Below are 10,913 nucleotides of genomic sequence, written 5' to 3'. Positions count from 1 at the left end.
GAGTGGTCAATCGATCAACCGATCAATTGAACCGAAGCCCAATTGATCAGCCGATCGATTGAGAGAGTGTTGCGATAAATAGCAGCCCAATCGATTGCCCGATCGATTCGAAGTGTTTATCGCGAGCATAGAATGCTTTCCAATCGATTAGCCGATCGATTGGTCACCGCCAATCAATCTGGTGACCTATTGGGGCTAGATTTCTCGCGTCTTGCGTGGACGCGAGAAGGCTGAATCGATCGGTTGATCGATTCAGATTTTTCCAACGAGAATATAGAGGTGCTCTAAATCAATCGACCGATTGGTTTAAGCCTCCCCAATTGATTGGGATGTGACCGTTGCACAGGTAGCGAGTGATGGACGACTGCGATTGCGTGGATGTGATGTGGCAATTGATTGGGAGTAAGCCCAATCGATTGGGAGCCCTAGAAGCATCCAGTATAAAGCCGCGATGAGCTTTCTTCTCCGCAGTGTTCTCGACTCGAACCTTCTTCCAGCGCACACGATCTTCTCCGACACTCTCCGCCAGTTCTTGGAAGCTCTTGGGGACAACTGCTGCTGCACTTCTAAGTTTTAGGAGGCATTCTTCAACAACAAGGTCAAGCAAGAAGATGTTCTTCATTTGTATTCTTGTATTTTCTTCTTGCGGGTGTTGTATCTTGTTGTGTGAGTTTTGTACAAGACTTCTCCGCCTTCGGTAGTTATCAAGAAAGAGTGTTTTCATAGTAGAGAGTGTGTCGTGTGTGGATCCTTGGATTAGTCACCTCTTCTTGAGGTGGATACTAAGTAAATCCTTGTGTTAGCATTGTGAGTCTTGTTTCAAGTTTATTCCACTGCAAATCAACAACACCGAAGCAAGCACACAAAGCACGATGAGCTATTCACCCCCCTCTAGCTACAAATCGACCCTAACATTTCTTTCTTCCTCCACTGATCTAACCGAATTTCAGTTCCTCGCAAAATGCCTTGAGACGACGAGTCGGATGGCGATCCCAAGAGCATTGGCAGCCGGGGGAGATCATCGGCGAGCGGCAGGCAGAGAGGGTATGTGGGGACCAACGACAAGTCGAGGTCGGCCGACGTCGACGCTGCTCCTCCTTCCCAAAGAAACATGAGCAATATAAATCCTCTGTGATTAATTAAAGTCCCATTACTTTTTTCCTTCTCCTTTTTACTACAAAATAGAGCGATCGAACACTCTCAAATGATCATTGCAAGCTTGTAAACATGGTCATTGATACAATGAATGATGTAGGGCCTCTCAGATCAAAATTCAAAAGATTGGTTCATATGATGGTCAAAGTTAAGGAGAAGTCAATGCTTTGGACTAGGATGTCTGATCATCTTGGCCGAGTGGTCATCCGATCAGATCCTTAGTCCGGTCGGATCTCAAGTCCCTTAGTATTAATGAAACACTAAGCAAGTGAGTTCATTTAGAGCTGAGTCATCCTCACTCCTCAGGATAACACGAACAATTATTTCGGCCAAGTGATCTAGCCAATTAGACCTATGTTCTGATCGGACAAGCTAGACACTGGTTCAATCTAACTCTTTGGTACAAGCAAAGAGACCGAGCAAAGAGACCAAGTCCCTGATAGCATTCATTAAATCCGACCTGATCGCTCTTGCAAGTGGTATCCAAGCGTAGTACAGAAGGGACTTGGTTGGGTTGTTAGGACAGTATACTAAGGGCCCCTCAACCTAACAACTCAACAATCCTCCTTGTCGTTTTGTGCGATAGCTAACAGAGAATCAAAGGAATATCACTTATGCAAGATGTACACTAGAAGTGTTTACTCTACAAATGTAGAGATTGTGGATCAATTTTAGAAAATATGTTAGAACATTAATATGGTTTGCCCTTTCTTGGCAATGCATTAAGATTTGTGTAGAGAGAAAAATTAACACCATAAAAGGAGGTCTCTGTAGGGGATCGGTGGCCGGTTAGAAGGCGGGGGTCTCTGTTGGATAGCTAGGTCACCCCCAACTTCAATCGCTTCTCTACAAGACGTTAGTGCGCAAGTGGAATATAATAAAACAAAGAAAACAAACAAGAAGGAACACAAACGCTAACACAAATCCTTTACATGGTTCGGAGATTGCTTGCTCCTACTCCACGGCGTGTCCTTGAGGTGGACGAACCCTTGATCCTTCGGTGGATCAGTCCCCGGCAACCTCCAGCTAGATCTTCTCATTCTCGATGGAGTACAACCTCTCACAAAGCTCTCTTCCTCTTACAAGATAGAACTTAGGTTTGGAGAGGAAGAGTGGACTTGGAAGCTTTAAACAATGGCTTAGGAGTTATTCAAACAGTATGAGTAATTTCCTTCATGCCCCAAAGCTTCCTATAAATAAGAGGAGAGAGTTGATCAACAAGTCAACTCATCTTGGCACCAGTCGATTGACACTTCCATTAGTCGACTGGTGCTACCGTTGGAGGTAGCCAATGACTACACTTCCATTCAAACAGAAGCATTAGTCGATTGCCAATGGTTTGCTAATGGTTACTTCGCAGTTCCAACGGTTTGTCAATGGCTACTTACCAGTTGACTGGTAAAAGTACCAGTCAACTGGTCGCTGTTGGCTGAGCGAACAGAATGCTTCTGTTCGCTCCCAGTCGATTGGTCCCGGTTACACACTCACACTCATCCTCTCCAGAGTCATCCTTGAAGCCCTCTTCCTTGACCTTCGTCCCTCAGATGCACCCGAGCTCGCGGCTCCTCTCCATGCCATCCTTCACGTTGCCTTGAAGTCTGCTTCCTTCGGCTTCACTTCGTTGCTCTTCGTCCGCGGTCCCTCAGATGCACCATCTTTCACCGATTTCATGGACCCGAGCCATAGGATGAGCTTCCCAAGCTTAGCCGCATCAAGCTCCTCATGTGTGTTTCACCAAGTCTTGCATGACTCAACCACATATCAAAATAATATGAAAGCCTAACTTAAACTCTTTGACATACACATCTAAACCATGATCGTACCGATCAAACTTGGGTTGATTGCACCAAAAATCTCCCTCTTTTTGATGTGTCGCAATATGTTTAAGTTAGACACAAATAATAACTTTGAAAATTACAAGCAATATGTAAACATGAAGCATAAAACTCATGCCCTCCCTTAACATATGCTCTCAACCTTAATTTTCAAAGTTTTACACACAATTAGGTTTCTAACTTAAACCTTCCCATTTCTCCCCCTTTGACACTATAAAAAATTGTACCAAATAAGTACATATACTAAGGTATCAATGTGGACTTTAAAATACCCAAAACTAGCTTCTAAAAGTACTAGAAAACAGCTACTAGTCGACTGATAACTGTTGCAGTCAGCTGACATAAACTAATCCGAATTTTAGCATTTTGAAGCCAACTTCAGAAATGCATAAAAAATTCCAGAAAATTCGAAAAATCATGAAATTTTGAACACATATTTCTTATAATGTTCTTTAACAAGAAAAAAAAAATATTTTCATGAAAATTCATCATATTTTTTGTAGTTTTGATAAAAACTCAAATACCTTGAAAATAACTTAAGTTTGTATCAATTTAAAAATTTATTTTGAATTCATATATTTCAAAATAACTATACCATAGTAAATAAAGCATAGAATTATTTTTAAAACATTTAAAATGTCCAATTATGATCTATGGGCAAGATGCCCATTAATTTGGTCTATCCTAGGAATATCGTACCGGTTCCACTATACAAAAATTTTGTACAAGTGTCGAACCTTTCTTAACAACCTATTGTGTTCTTTAGAAATTAAATTCGGAATCACAAACGAAACTTAACATTATTGATTCCAAATTTAACTTATCTGTTCTTAGTGGTTTAGACTTGGATCGCAAACGATGTTTAACATTATTGATCCAAATCCACCCATGTTACAAATTCAATTAAATATTAATTTTAGAAATCGGCTTCCAGGTTAAACATGGCGAGGCACTAGGCTTTCTTGGATATGGGAGCAACCACCACTTCCTAGACAAAGCCTTTCAATAAAATCTAATATTTAATTTCCTTATATAACCCTAGGTTTAACCAAAAAGAACAATCGAATCACAAATTTAAAAAAATAAAAAAAACACAAACTCGAATCATAAATTCGAAACCTAGAATTATATACCTCTTGTGTTTGGAATTCATACAAAGAAAAATTAACATGATGCGGAAAATAATTACTAGTTATACCTTTCTTTGTAAGCAACAACCTCTTGATCTTCTACCGTATTCCTCTACTTATCTTGGATGTCGTGTGGGCGACGATCTACCGAGGTGAGAACCACCCAAGCTACCTTCTTCTTCTTGTGAGTTTCGGCCACCACAAGTATTCCAAGAATAGATGAGGTTCGGCCACACCACCATGCTCCAAGGGATGCTAGAAACAAAACCTCCTTTCTCTCCATCTCCAAGCAAAATCCAACCACCAACAAGCTCTTTGAGAGTTGATGCCACCGGCCACCAATGAAGAAGAAAAAGAGGAGAGGAAGAAGATGAGAAGGGTCGGCCACCAACCAAAGAAATAGAAGAGAGGAAAACTAGAACATAAGTTATGAGATGAGACACCTCTACTCTCTCTTTTATATTCCTTAGTCTTGGCAAATAAGGAAAGTTTTATAAAAACTTCCTTATTCTCTTAGCCAATGAAAAGAAAACTTAATTAAAATTTCCTTTCTTATTTCTATTTGGCCGACCACCTCATGATCCTCCATCCAAGGAAAGTTTTAAACAAAAATTAAAACTTCTTAATTTATTTTCGAAATTTTTTAAAATAATAATTTATCTTTAAAAAATCCCCTTCATGGTTGGTTATAAAAGGTAATTTTTATAAATTAAAATCTCTCTATTAAAACATGTGGATGATTTCCAAAAAGAAAAGTTATCTTTAAAATTAAAATCTTCCTCTCAATCTACAAATAAGAAAAGATATCAAATCTTTTCTTAATCTTTTGTAGAAACTATAATAGGAAGGATTTAATTTTAAAACTCTCTTTTAAAATCATGAACATGGTTTCATAAAAGGAAAGTTTTATCAAAAATTAAAATCTTCCTTTCAACTACAAATAAGGAAAGATTCCAAACCTTTCACTTAATCTTTTGTAGAAAGCTATAAAAGGAAAGATTTAAATTTTAAACTCTCTTTTAAAACCATGGAATCCACATAAGAACAATTTTAAAAATAAAATCTTTTTAATTTTATTGTGGCCGGCCCACCTAGCTTGAGTTCAAGCTAGGGACGACCACACTTCATCCCATCCAAGCCTTTATGTGGCCAGCCCTTGCTTGGGCTCCAAGCATGGCTTGGCCGACCACCTAGAATGGGTAAGAAGGTGGGTATGGGTGAATATAATTCTCTATAATTAAGAGGCTACGATAGGGACCGAGAGGAGGAATTGGTTTTGGTCTCCCGATGAAATTAAGCTTCCCGTGTTCGCCCCGAACACCCAACTTAATTTCATCAATAATAATTCATACCACTAAAGAATTATTATTGAACTACCGCACTAATCCCAAATTACATTTTGGGCTCCTTCTTATTATAAGTATATTAGTCTCCCTGTGTTTAAGATATAAAATGTCCACTAATTAAATGAGTTACTGACAACTCACTTAATTAATATCTAGCTCCAAGAGTAGTACCACTCAACTTCATTATCATGTCAGACTAAGTCCACCTGCAGGGTTTAACATGACAATCCTTATGAGCTCCTCTTGGGGACATTATCAACCTAGATTTCTGGGACACGTTTCCTTCTATAATCGACAATACACACTATAAGCAATATCATTTCCCAACTTATCGGGCCTATTGATTTATCGAGCTAAATCTCACCCTTTGATAAGTCAAAGAAATAAATACTAAATATATGTGCTCGTTATTATATTAGGATTAAGAGCACACACTTCCATAATAACTAAGGTATTGTTCTTTTATTAAGTTAATACAAAAAGAACTTACCTTAAATGGTCCTGCTCAATACACTCAAAGTGTACTAGTGTAATTTATCAGTCAAGATAAACTTATACATAATTACACTACGACTATTTCAATGGTTTGTTCCTTTCCATCTTAATCGCGAGCTACTGTTTATAATTTATAAAGAACCGATAACATGATCCTTTGTGTGTGACACCACACACCATGTTATCTACAATATAAATTAATTGAATAACTACACTTAGCATAAATGTAGACATTTTTTACCAATATGATTCTTATTTCTAAGTAAATATTTATACAAAAAGCTAAGCTTTTAGTATACATTCCAACAATCTCCCACTTATACTAAAAGACTATGCTTGCCATATACCCTGCCATACATCTGATTCCCAACCCTTCAACATGCCTATCAAAAAATCTTGCCTTAAGGGCCTTAGTGAAAGGATCTCCTAGGTTATTACCTGATGCAATCTAGGCGGCAACAACTTCTCCTCATTATACGATGTCTCGTATTGGCTGGTACTTGCGCTCTATTGTGTTTACTTGCCTTATAGACTTATGGTTTCTTCGAGTTTGCTACTGCACCACTATTATTACAATTAATTGTAATAATTTTTGGGCAAACTAGAAATCATGTCTAAATCCATTATAAAGTTTCTGAGCTATATAACTTCTATGGCTATCTTAGAGGCTGCCACAAACTCAGCTTCTATGGTGAAGTCCGAAAATTCACCTATGCTTAATACTCCTCCATTGTTATGGCTTCACTTCCTAAAGAAAACACAAAACCTCGAGGTTGACTTACTATTGTCCCTATCTGATTGGATGTCTGAATCTGTGTAACCCATAGAGAGCAAATCATCTGCCTTGTAAACTAGCATATAATCTCTAGTCCCTCTAAGGTACTTTAATATATGCTTTACGACAGTCCAGTGTCCCGATCTTGGATTACTTTGATATCTGCTAACCATGCCCACGACAAAACAGATATCCTATCTCATGCATAGCATATATTAGGCTTCCTATAGTAGAAGCATAAGGAACTACCTTCATCTCTTCTATCTCTTTTGATGTCTTCGAAGACATCTATTTAGATAAAATTTCTCCATACCAAAAAGAAAGAAAAATCTTCCTTGGAGTCTTGCATGGTAAAATGAGTTAGGATAGTATCGATATATGAAGCTCGGGATAAGCACAACATTCTTTTCTTGTGATCCCTTATTACTTTGATCCCAAGAATATGTGCGCATTCTCCTAAGTCCTTCATATCGAATTGCTTGGACAACCATACCCTTACTTCCGACAACACTTTGATATTGTTTCCAACTACCAAAAATGTCATCTACGTATAGTACAAGAAATACCACTACGTTTCTATCACACTTTTTGTATACACAAGACTCATCCGGACACTGAATAAATCTATAGGTTTGGATTACTTCATTAAACCGGACGTTCCAAGACCTTAAAGCTTTTGCTTCAGTTCATAAATAGACCGATTGAGCTTACATACTAGATGCTCTTTGCCCTTTGCAATGAACCCCTCTGGTTGCTTTATATAGATGTTTTCTTCAAGACTTCCTTAAGGAAAGCTGTCTTGACATCCACTTACCAAATCTCATAATCCATATGAGTAGTAAAAGATAAAAGAATCCGGATCGACTTAAGCATGACTAATGGTGAAAAGGTTACCCTTTTTCAACAAACCTTGCTTTGAAGATTTTCACCTTCCTGTCTGTCCTTCTTTTTCTATTGTAGACCTATTTACACCCAATGACTTTTACACCATTTGGTGGTTCTACAAGCTCCCAGATTTTATTAGAATACATATATTCTAATTCTGTATTCATTGCTCTTTGTAAAGATGCTGCATCTTTATCTTGGAGTGCTTTGTCATATATTCGGGAATTAGGTTCAGGTTTACCAGGGATCTAGTCCAAAGACTTTCCCAAAACATGAATCTTTCAGGTTGCCTAACAACCCTCCCACTACGACGAGGCACTGTCTGTAATTGTGCATCATTTGTGACTCGTGTTGCAGTTTCTTGTAGTATCTCATCTTGTATTGTTGGTATTAGATTAGATGTGTTCTTTATTATTTCCTTAAGAACAAATTTACTTATGGGCTTGTGGTTCATTACATAGTCATTTTCTAAAAATCGGGCATTGGTGCCAACAATGCCCTTCTGATTTTTAGGACTATAAACCTCCTTTCGTTTTTCTAGGATAACCCACAAACAAGTGAACTCCTGTCTAACTTATCAGTATCTCCCTTCAGCACATGTACTGGACTACCCCAAATTCGAATATGCTTCAGACTAGGCTTACACCCATTCTACAATTCTATGAGAGTAGAAGGTTCTGACTTAGAAGGTACTATGTTCACTTCCGTTTCCAGAGTATATCCCTAAAATGAATTTGGTAATTCTGAATAACTCATTATTGATCTAACTATTTCCATAAGAGTTCTATTCCTTCATTCTACACCATTCTGTTGGGATGTACCAGGTGCAGTCAGTTGGGATTGAATCCCGACTTCTGATAAGTGACTCCTAAACTCTCCTAAGAGGTACTCATCACTACGATCTCACCGTAGTGCCTTGATACTTTTACCTTGATGGTTCTCCACATCAGCCTTATACTCTTTGAACTTATCAAAGCACTTAGACTTGTGGCGCATCAAGTAAATGTACCGGTATCTCGAATAGTCATCTAAAGAGACGAAATATTCGAAACCACCTCTTGCCTGGATAGTCATAGGTCCACACAAATCAGAATGAACCAGTTCCAACACATCTTTGGCTCTATACCCCATGACCTTAAAAGGTCTCTTGGTCATTTTTTCTTCCAAGCAAGATTCGCAAGTTGGAAAGTTTTCCAACACTAATGAACCCAAGAGTCCTTTGAATTCTACTCAAGTTAATATGATCAAGCCTTAGATGTAAAAGATATGTTTGGTTCATTTCCAAAGGTTACTTTCTCTTATTAGAATTAGAAGATGTGTTATTAATTTTCATTTGTTGCTTCGTGAGAATTATTAGATTTAGAGTATACAAATTGTCAACCAATGTACCAGAACAGATAACTTCCATATTTTTCTTGATAACACCTTTGCTATCAAAATAGACAGAATATCCATCCTTGCATTTTTTAGAAACTGAAATCAAGTTCTTTCTAAAACTTGGTACGTAAAAATAATTTCTCAAAACCAATATTTTATTCCTATAAACATCTCCCACTGCAACAGCTGCTACTTTTACAGCAATGGTCATGTAGATGGTGATTTTCCCTTCATATAGTTGTCGGGTTTCCTGGAACCTCTGAAATAAATTGCAGACATGATTAGTGGTTTTCGTATCTACACACCAAGTACCGGTAGATAACACCACTAAATATGTATCAACTAATGAATAAAATACACCTATATTATTCTCAGTTCTGAGAGGATAGTCCACCTTAATGTCCAAGTCTTATTTCTAATCATTATAATTGGGACTACTAAGTCTATTTTATAGTATAATAGCTAGGGGATTGACAAACATTTGAAATCCTAAGAATCACAAAAATATTTGGTCAAGACCAACACTTCAAAATCCCCATGAATTTTGTATGTCACGTTAGTGTGGACGTATACAAATTCAAACTTTAAGAGGAGATTTTATCCATTAATTTTATCTTGTCAACCTATCTTTATGACAAATAAAATTAATAGCCGGTCTGTCTTTGATCAAATATTTGGTCAAAAACTTTGAATTTAAAATAATATTAATTCCTCAAATAATATTATTTAAATTCACCAACACCTCAAACACCGTGAATATTGTATGCCACAATAGTGTGGACGTATACAAATTCAAACATTTGTATTAGGAGGGTTTTACCCATTAATTATCTTGTCAACCTCTTTTTATGATAAATACAATTACCTCAAACACCGTGAATTTTATATACCATGATAGTGTGGATGTATACAAAATCTAAACATTTGTAAGAGGGGTTTTTAAATTTATTATCTTGTCAACCTATCTTTATGACAAATTAATAGTTGGTTTTCCTTCGGTCACACAAATAATAGCAGTGACTCCAATGGGGAGGATACTATTAAATGTGCCTAAGTGTATACCATTACTTGATACTTAGTCCATTAAATAAGATTACACCCCTTCTGATCGGGAAAATCACACGCTCCTAATTAATTTCCTATAACCATCCATAAAGGAAGTTTGATCTAGTGATCTGCAAACAAACTCATCAGATGGGGAGGGAGGCACTCAGAGCCAACACGCAAGTTTGTCGCATCACTTACAAACCAGTAATGGAGACCGTGAAATTTATTTACTAATCCCTCTACTTAGTTATTTAAGGTGAGGAATTTTAAACTATGCACACACACATCACAGTAAATAAAAGCAATAAATATAGAAATTATTTTCCAACTATTATGACCTTTTCCGTCACTGTCCTCCGTGTGCTGCCAACCCTAGCTGCTGCCATCTTTAGCTACCGCAATCGAGTCTAGTCACCGCATTTATCTTGCTTCTTTTTCTACTGCGCCTCTGGTCCATAAATAGTACCACGCATCGCAAGGATACAATCCGTGACAAAAATAGAATTTTACATATATCGATCCTATATTCCACAAAGGAATGCACATGTAATCTAGATCGAAACAAAAATGTAAAATCCTAAAACTAATACAACTCCTGCTATATTTAATACATACAATTATGCACACACAAAAATACCCTTGACATGTCCAAGGGTCTAATCACACACAATATCTATAAGCCATAATAGTTGGAGCCTACAACCACAGAGTTAACACATCCTACTATTATCCTACCTAAATTATGTATGACATGTGCATAATTAAATTGAAAACCAAACACACAGAGGCAAACCCTAGCTCTGATACCAATTGTTGGTCTATCCTCGAAATATCATACCGGTTCCACTGTACAAAAATTTTATATAAG

The sequence above is a fragment of the Zingiber officinale genome, chromosome 9B (assembly GCF_018446385.1).
Source record: "Zingiber officinale cultivar Zhangliang chromosome 9B, Zo_v1.1, whole genome shotgun sequence".
NCBI lineage: Eukaryota > Viridiplantae > Streptophyta > Magnoliopsida > Zingiberales > Zingiberaceae > Zingiber > Zingiber officinale.
This window is presented reverse-complemented; position numbering follows the sequence as displayed.